This window comes from Miniopterus natalensis, chromosome 4 (genome assembly GCF_054644295.1).
Source record: "Miniopterus natalensis isolate mMinNat1 chromosome 4, mMinNat1.hap1, whole genome shotgun sequence".
Taxonomy (NCBI): Eukaryota; Metazoa; Chordata; class Mammalia; order Chiroptera; family Miniopteridae; genus Miniopterus; species Miniopterus natalensis.
In genome coordinates this window covers 19,172,407-19,182,003 of record NC_142084.1, presented here as the reverse complement: position 1 = coordinate 19,182,003, position 9,597 = coordinate 19,172,407, and the positions used below count along the sequence as shown (strand labels likewise).

Sequence of the window (9,597 nt, the reverse complement as noted above, 5' to 3'; positions counted from 1 at the left end):
CCGGAACCCCGCGAAGTCAGCTCAGTGCGGGCTGGGGGAGGGGAGCTAGAGTCCACTGAGGCCTATCTACCTCCCCTGAGAAACAAAAACGTTTATGTTCCAGTGGAAGAGTGAGGCAGCTGCAGCCTCGGGGGCGGGAGGCAATTCGCTCCAGCTGGGCTTCGAGAACAGGAAAGAAGCCTTTACCCCGAGCAGGGCAGGGAGAGCGCAGGGCCCAGCCCTCGGCCCGGAGGAGGCCACGCCCGGCCCAGGCGCCCGTGATCGCCCACAGGTGAGGCTCGAGTCGGAGGCTCAGAGGGCATCTCGGCCCGGTGGCTCCCACCACCACACTCACAAGTGCCAACGAAAATAACAGAGGAATACGCGTGGGAAAAGCAGAGAGAGAGATTTTTCTTCGGGACCCAGTGCCCAGCAAGGAGACCCAGAGCCCAGCAGGAAGCAGACGCGGAGAAACGCTCCTGGACTGAGCCTACACCCCAAACTAGGTAGGACACAAAGGGTTGCGGTTGGTTTTTCTGGAATCAGTAGAAAAAATTTCTATTTTGTCTTTTTGCCTCCAGTTCTACTTCATGGTGTGTTAGCAATGAACTTTCTTGCTACTTTGCCTCATGTTTGTTTCATCCCATTATTGTCAACCTTCCTGTGCCACTTTTTCCCAGATGTGCTTCTGGTAAGAGCATGTGGCTGCTCGATTGTTTGTCGCTGGTATTTGTTGTGTGGCTATTTTATAACCGCCTGTGTGAACCCCCCCAGAGATGGAGCCTTTGGGGGGTTCAGTGAGATCCTAACCCTGGTTAAGCAGCTTGTTTGGCTAGATGTCTGGTTAGAGCACTTGCTTTAGCTTTCAAACGTCCCTTTTCACGTGGGCTCAGCCTGTGTAAGAGCCACCTCTCCAGGCAGCTCACCTTGCTGTCCATTGTCAATGGGGTTCCAGCAGGGGTGAGACGCCCCTTTGGGTCCAAAGCACCCCAAAGTCCTATGCCACCCTCTGTCTGTGTTTGTGTTTGCTCTCCGGTCTCGGCTAGTTAACAGGCTCTAGGACGCCCGGCAAGTCCTGCCATGTGGGCTGACTTTACCCCAGGTAGAGGACTTTGTATGCTGAAGGAGAGTTTAGATTAGAGCCAGCATCTCCCACTTGAGAACCTCTTCACTTCTGAGGGTCTCAGTAGAAGTGTCTAATCAACCTAAGCAAGGTCCAGAGACTCCCCTGAGGCGAGACAAGCATGAGGACCCCCCCCTCTGGAAGGGGCAGGGGTCAGGGCGTTGCAGTGGTGACCGATGAGGTGAGAGGGGGGAGCTGGAACTTCAGGGGAGGCTCTCAGCGGGCTCGAAGGTGCCCTGTGCGCTCAGCCCGCAGCGATGTCTGCACTGCGCGGGACCCATGGGGTCAGCTGAGGAGCTTGCAACTAGCTCAAGATGGGTCAAGTTATTGAAGCGACGGCTACTATCCTGAGACAAGGTCAAGACTACAGCTGGGAGAGACAGTGGGTGTTTGGTGGTCGCCCCCCACCCCGTGAGGTTGAGTTAAAACCCCAAGGGCTCGTCTGGATTGCGCCGGATGGATCCTGCACAGGTGGATGAACTGCTCCAGTGGTTAGAGATGCCTGGGGGAGGGGCGCCTGGGGGAGGGGCGCCTGGGGGAGGGGTGCCTGGGGGAGGGGCGGGGGGGAGGAGGCTGTTGGAGAGCCTCTTCCAGCTGTGGGGGCCGATGCCCGGGTGAGCTCTCAGAGCAGAGGGGCTCTTACTAAGGACTCGGTTCACACACAGGCTGTTACAATCTTGGGGGGAAGCTGGCCCCCGTTATCTGCACTATCCAGTCAAACCTGGACGTCCTTTCAGTTGTCATTTGCTCTCAGTTGTCATTTGCGGGAAACCTAAGGTACTTTTGAACGGCCTTCGGTCTCAGGAGAGTGCTTTCCTCTTTAAATAGGTCGTGCCCTAAATAAGGAACTGTTGGGCAGAATTTAAATCTGCTTTTTCAAACTATGTCCCTTTTCTGGGAAGACTCAGAGGAAGTAAGTGACACCCGTTTTGCAGGGCCCCTGCTCTCAGAGCAGAGTGGAGCTCATGTTACTTCAGGCTCAGCCACGGGGGGACTCAGATCTTTTGGGTCCTGGCTGAGGACCTGGGGAATGTAGGGGAGGCTGCGGGACCCCTGGGGTGTGACTGTCTAAATAGACTGTCGCCCTCCCCGGGTGGGGGCAGGAGATTGACCGTCCTGGTCTGGAGGCAGCTGAGAAAGGGCAGAGAGAGGTCCTCCAGGGGACGCAAGTGGCCTCCAGAGGCAGTCAGACAGGATGGCACCGGGTCGGGGCTACTGGGAAGCGGGGGGTAATTTTGTTGATAGTGCTGAGGTCCCCAACAAATGGCTATCCCCACGCTTGGCTTTTCCGCTGGCTGGAGGGATGGACGTGTTGTGAGGGCCTGTGTTGGGGGTGAGAAGACCTAGTAAGGAAGACCTTGTAAGGCTTCCAAATAGATTTTATTTCTCTTTTTTGCTTCTGGCTTCAAGGACTATTGGGGAAGTTTAAGTAATGGTTTGCTAGGCTCTGTCTGAAGTTTTATAGCTTCTATTCCAATTAGTTTGCCTACGTCTGAAGCTTTTAGCCCATAGAATGTCAGGTACAGTGTCAGGATCCTTACTTGGGGTTTGCCTTAAATATAACGGAGGGAGCAAAGGTCTACCCAAGCAGATAGAACCTGATCATGAGTAGACGAGTCCTCTAAAACCTCAAGAAATAGTCCCTCAGGCGAGACTCTGATGTTACAATTCCATTTGCAGAGTTCCTCTTTATTGAGTTTGCATGGGTGATATCACAGAGCAGGAAGAAAGGGTTTCCACCAGGGCCCAGGCGCTAGGCTAAGGGCCTGGACGTGGGGAAGGCCTGGCGCAATCTGAAGCACGTGGCGCCTGTGAGGTGTGTCTCGGGAGGGGTGGCCCGGCCCAGGTGGCGGGGTTTCCTGCAGGAAAAGCAGCACCTGCTTCTCTTTGAATGAGCAGCGGCAGGAATTGAGGAGGGCGGCTACTTAGAGGCAATGGCCTCGAGTGTTTATGGGCCCGCGTTAGGCGTTCAGCTAACCTGCCCCATAACGCTGCTGCCCTGGCGCCCATTTCCGCGGCCAGCTGGCCTGAAGGGCCCTTGGGCGACGTTGGCCCCTGGGATGCATGTCCTTCAGCAGCCTGCAGAGTCACAGCTGTGAGCCCCTGGTCTGACTCCCCCAACGGCCCTTGTGATGAACAGACTCCCCTGCCTCCCACGGCCTTCCCCTCGTGCACCCCTTAGATTAGACTCCCCACACAGCTCACCAAAACCCACACTTTTTGGTTTTAATTGGCCCGCTGGCCTTAGCCCAGGGGCCCCAAAGCACTCCACCCTGGACCCTAATAAAGGCAAGTGCCCCTTTTTACCCTTTGGCTGTGTTCTGAACGAATTCCTAACTCGGTCTTTCAGCTCCCAGTTCTTCCCCTTCATGTGTGTTTGGCTTTTTAGTTCATCTATTGAGAATTTCCTCCCGGCAATTCTATTTTTCACTTTTAAGAAGTTAATAAACAATGTGCTTTTTTTGTAAAGGTTCTCTCTGACCATATTAATTATCTTGTTTTAAAAGGTTCTTCTGAGTGCTATGTTATTAACCTTTGTCCTCAGATGGACATTTTGCCATAGGATGAGTTTGTTGCCTCTTTCAATATTGAATGATTTTCCTGAATTGCATCCAGTATTGGATGATTTTTGATTGTGTGTTTATCTTAGTAAACTTTCCTGTTAAACCCTCCATTGTCTCTGCGCTTTGAGACCTTAGCGGGTGGTGCTGTTTTGAATGAACTGTGTATGGGGAGGATGGGCAGGGGTGGGCTGATGGCTGGGTGGCATAGTTGGCATTCTGTGCCTGGGCACCCTGTGTCTCCTGATCTCAGCCCCCACCTGCAGACAGACGCCTCTCACGGCTGCTGCCTGACCCCTGAGGAAGAGCAGGGCTTCTCCTGCCGGGAGCGCCTCCACTCAGCCAGCATCCAGTTCATCGTTTCTGAGTCATCTTCAGGTTCTGACTTCCATCGTCTCGGTGCATGGGACTTTTTAAATGCCATTTCCAATTTTATATGCTAGAGCTCTCCTTCAGTGAATTCCCCCATCCCCTCATTCACACACACCTAGTTTTCAAGTGCAACCATTCATTTTTATTTAATAACATCTTGGTAATTTATTTCAGTTTGCTGTAGGAAGCAGAAGATTATTACACGTGTCTAGTTCACAGTCTTGAGCCTGGAAGATTTTAGTCTAGTGGTTGTTAAAGTGTGGTCCGAGGATCCCTGGGGGTCCACAAGATCCTTCAGGGGGCCCACAAGGTCATTTCCTTTCAACTTTATATTTGTGTGAAGCTGAACTCTCTTCATCCAAAGCAGTGCATTGCAACAGACTGAGTGCTGAGGCAGACATGAGAATCCAGCTGTCTTCTATTAAATCTGACAGTAAAGAGATTTTCAGAAATGTGGAACAGTGCTGCTCTTCTCATTATTTTTGGTTTGAAATATATTTTATAAATATATGTCATAAAATTTGATATTAACATGCAATAGGTTTCATATTGTTATTTGAATTAATAAACAGTAAATATTGATATAATGATCCACATAAACAATAGATCTTTGAGTCCTTAATTTTTAAGACTTTTAAAGCGATCTTGAGACAAAGGGTCTGAGCACTGCTGTATTAATCCTATTTTCCATGTGAGACTCCTTACCTGAGGGTCTCAGCTAGAGGATGGCCACCGAGAACCACACTCCTGATGTTTGCCTGCACAGCATGTACAAAACCACCATGCATATTATTTTTCTGAATTGCAGTCATCTTCCTAGCATCTGCAAGTGTATTTTCTTATTTTACGGATTCTGTTACAGAGAACCTAAAAAATATTCATATGCCAAAGCGGAGCATGTGTGTGCGTGGGTTCACTTCTGTGGTTTCACCTGTGTGCGTGTGTTCACGTCTGTGGTTTCACCAGTGTCCATGCACTTGTGTGCACACCCGCACGTGAGTGTTTACTTCTGTGAAACGTCGTCACAGTGAAGATACAGAAGAGTTCCGCCACCGTAACCCCTGGTGCTGCTCTTACAGTCACGGCCACTCCCCCCCCGTTCCCCATCGCTAGCCCCTGGTGACCACTGATCTCTGTTCCATCTCTAAAATTTTGTCATTTCAAACCTGCTGTGTAAATGGAATCACACTGTGATTAATGCTGTGCGATTCCATTTATAGTTGGTCTTTTTCTGTCACCGTCGTAAGTCTCCTGAGGCCTCTCCAGGCTGCTGCGTGAATCCCGGGCAGAGATGCAGCACCGGGCGGCCGGCCACCTGCTTGGGGCTGGGGCTCAAGGCCACTGTGAACATTTGGGCACAGGTTTTTGTGTAAACACAGTTTTCCTTTCTCTGGGCTAACTGCCCCTGAGCGCCATGGCTGGCTGTATGGTCGGCGCGTCTGGTCGTGTGGGACGCTGCCCGACTGTTTTCCAGGTGGCGGCATCACTGTGCAGTCCCGCCCCTGAGCATTCTGTGTGTCGCCCGGTGCAGACACGCAAGGGCTCCTCCCAGGTGTGCACTGGGGGTGGATTCATGGCTGGGCTGCGGAGCCGCGTGTTCACCTTTGCCAGGTGACACCGAGCTGTTTTCCTACGTGCATGCGACAGTGTGTTCTCCAGCTGCCCTCAGTGACGCCGATCATGACTAACGTTTTCATTGTCTCGATTGGGAGGAGGCCCAGAGTGATCTCGAAGATTAATTCGCTCCCCTAGTGTCTTCCCGTGCTCACCGCCCTTTACTTTTCTCCCTCGGGGATGTCCTGCCCAGCCCTCTTGTCATGTGGCTTTGGGCTGCTTGCTGTCTGCCTCCCGATCCTTAGAGCCAGGACACTAAAATTTTGTCAGGTGGAAATATCTCAAGCATCTCATGTTTGTGGTTTGTTCTTTCATGGCCTTTAGGAAACCTTTCCAGGAATAAAAATTATTAATTTTAATGTAGTCAGCGTATCAGTATTTTTTATGCTTAATGTCATGTCTATTCTCTGTATTACATTCTAAAAATTTTATAGGCTTATCTTCTGTTTAATCCGCTTGGAATTTATTTGAAAGCGTGGTGTGAGGTGGGGATTCAAACTCACTTTTGTCCCGGGGCCGCCAGCTTTCCTGGCTTTGGCGCTGCGTCCTCCGGGCCACACTCAGTCCGCCGGCGTCTGCCTGCTGGTCACGCCGCCTCCGTCACCGTAACTGGGTAATAACCTCGGTGCCCGGTGAGAAACCTGCCCTGTCCCCCCTGGCTTCCCCCCCTGGGGCGTTCGTCCCTCCCTGGCCTTTCCGTGCACGCTCTCGAGGTGGCTCCTCAAATGTCACAGACGCTGGGCTGCTGGAGTCGGGTCGGGGCCCCCAGGGAGACGCGCGCCTTCGTGTGACAGTGTCCAGGCCCGGGGGCGACGACGTCCCACCGATTATCAGATCTCTAAGGTCTGCCAGCAGTTGGCGAAATACTCCGAAAAACTGTGTGCATCTTGTAGTTCCTTTGACATAGGTGGCATCCATTTGTCACTGTCGCAGAGGATGTCCTCGTTCGGTCCCTTTCCTGGGGATCGGTGGGTGTGTGGAAACGCAGTCGGGGCGCCACACCTCCCTCCACGCTCCCCAGCGCTCTCCTTTCCTACCCTGCTGTCCCTGTCACCTCCTAAGACGCTATAAACATTCCTTACTCCGTTTTGTATGTTTTCCTTTAGAGAAGGTAAGCTGCCTGGGCAGAGACGGCGCTGTCCCCGGAGCTCTGTCTGCAGCCTGGGGAGGGGTCCCGCCCACAGCAGGCGCTGAGGGGATCCTCCCCGGGGGGCCGGCTGCGATTAACCCTAAGGATCTGTGGCTGAACTTGGGGGAGCGCTCGCTGCAGTTCAGTCGTGCTTCTGTGCAACTAAGGGCAGTTTAATTTCTTTCTTTTAGTTCATGTCTTTTTTGTCTAGTTCCTCAGGTTACTTCCCTTTATATACCATTAAAGAGAATTGGTGATACTGGTAATGGCATTCTTTTTTTTTTTTTTAATCTTTATTGATTTCAGAGAGGAAAGGAGAGGGAGAGAGAGAGACAGAAACATCAACAATGAGAGAGTCACTGATCGAGCCCGCAGCCCGGGCATGTGCCCCGACCGGGAATCGAACCCCGATCGCCTGGGTCCCAGGTCGACGCTCAGCCGCTGAGCCGCGCCCGGCGGGGCCTGTAGTGGCATTCTTATCTTGCTGCATATTTTAAATAAAACTAATATTTCCCTCTTAAATATGGTGTGTGAGAGAGTGTATGTGTTCATGTGTATTTTTATGAGGGGGAGATAAACTTTATAGGTTTAAGAAAGTTTCTTTTTACTTCTAGTTTGCTAATTTAAAAATATTTTTAAACAACTGGATATTAAATTATTTGTTGTTTTTTATCTGTATCTGTTGATAAGATCATATGGTTATTTATTTCCTTTTTTAAAAAATTGTCGTTATTGTTGAAAGCATTACAGATATCCCCGTTGGTTCCCCATTGACCTCCCTTCACTCTACATTTTATTTTAAATTAATTAGTCTGGTGAAATGGATTGATTAATGCTTTCTAATATTAAACCAGTCTTGCGTTACTGGGGTAAACTTGACTTGGTTTACTTGGGATAAATCTGACTTTTAATACTTGATGTTATATTACATTTTTATGTAGCTTTATTTTCAAGGAATTTTATGTTGATGTTGATCAGTAAGATTGGTCTACAATTGTTTTTCTTTATTTCCTGGCTTTGGTGTCAAGCTTATGCTAACTTCATAAAAGGATTTGGGAAGGGATCTCTCCTTTTTATACTTGAAGAAGCTTGTGTAACATTATAATCTGTTTCTTGAGTGCTTTATAGAATGCTTCTATAAAATTGTCTGAGCCTGGATATGCTTAAAGGGAAGTTACTTTAATTATTTAATTTTTAAAATAGCACTAAATTTTTTTCTTGAGTCAACTATTGTAGTTTCTACTTTTTACAAGAACCATTTCATCTAGGTTCTAAAGTTAATTGGCACAGCGTTCATAATTCTTTTTATTGCTTTTAAATCTCTGCTGTATCTGTGGTTATGTCCCATTTTCATTCCTAATATAATATATCTGTATTTTTTCTTCTTTCTTCATTCTTGTTGGGGAATTTGTCAATTTTATATCCTTTAAAACAGTAAGTATTAATTGATCTTCATTCAGTTTTACCTTTTCTATTGTATCACTTTTTCTATTTTATTAGTCATTCCTAAATATCAAAAATATGGATATTTTTCCATTTCCTTTCTAGTTATTGATTTCTGACTTTGAGTTCAAAGAATGAGGTCTGCGTGAAATTCATTGCTTGACATTTATTGAGCTTTCCTTTGTAGCCTGGAATCTGCATGTGTTTTCTCAGCTGGACCTGGTTTTGTTCAGCCCAGCTGCTGGGTGTGGCCGTCGGTCCTTCTGTAGCCCTGCTCTTCCCTCCGTCCCCCGCCGGCCCCGTTTCATTCATCAGAGGGGTGTGGTTTTTTATTTAACCTACTGTTATGGTGGATTTGTCAGTTTTGCCTTGTAGTTCATTCCATCTTTTCCTCTTTAGGGTTTGAAGCATGTTATTAGGTATATACAAACTTAGAATTTTAAATTGACTTTTTGTGAATTTTTCTTTTGTTTACGGCTGTATTTCTAGTGTCTAAAATAGTGGTTAGTACATAGTATACTCTAAAAATATTGAGTGGATGAACTGAACCTTTTATTAACGTATATAGTAATCCTATAAATCTCAGTAATTTTTTTGTAAAGTGTATTTGGTCTAAAAGTAATGTAGCTATAATAAAATTTTGGTTTGTATCTGCTTGATATATTTTTCTGTCATTTTCCTTTCAACTTTTCTAAATCCTTGTGCTTTAGCTATAAGATACAGCTGTAAGGTACAGTTATAAGGTACAGCTAAAGCACAGCAGGTATCTGAATCTTAATTTTTATCCAATCTGACAGTCTATATTTTAATTGGGGAGTTTAGTCCATATATACTGACTATTATAACTGATATATCTGGGGTCTTTTCTACTGTTTTATTTTTGAGAATTCCTTTGGATTATATTTTTTTCTTTTTATCTCATTTCATACTTTTCCTTCAACTAATTTTGTTGTTATATATTTTATTGCTGTTGTTTCAGTGAATGCACTGGAAAATTTCAATCTATATTTCATTTTATACGTATAAATTTTAACAAATATGTATTATTTTTTCTCAAATAAAATGATCTTAGAATGTTTAAATCTTGACTTGTACACTTTTGTAGTCTAGGATATTAATTCCAAATTAACTTTTGTAGTCCTCCAGATTATAGAGTTATGTTTTGTTTTGCACAATTAATTTTTGTTTAAACTTAGACACATTTTACCACTTCCTGTGCTTCCATCTCAACCTTTTGGGATAAACTCTCCTTCTTCCTATTTTAGAAGTTATTTCAGTGGAAGTCTTCTGATAATAAACTTTCAGTTTTTGTTAGTCCAACAATATAGTTATTTGGCTCCTGTTCTTGAGAGAGTTTTTTCCTGGGTATCAATTCC

The 9,597-nt window shown here is 47.0% G+C and overlaps 1 long non-coding RNA gene across 1 annotated transcript in view; it reads left to right on the top strand.

Moving 5' to 3' along the window:
- Positions 1–412: 412 nt before the first annotated feature.
- Positions 413–9,597, top strand: part of LOC148093216 (uncharacterized) — a 36,859-nt gene continuing 27,674 nt past the window's right edge. Inside the window, exon 1 of the long non-coding RNA XR_015714390.1 lies at positions 413–485. This is a non-coding gene — a long non-coding RNA (uncharacterized LOC148093216). The remainder of the gene's footprint in view (positions 486–9,597) is intronic.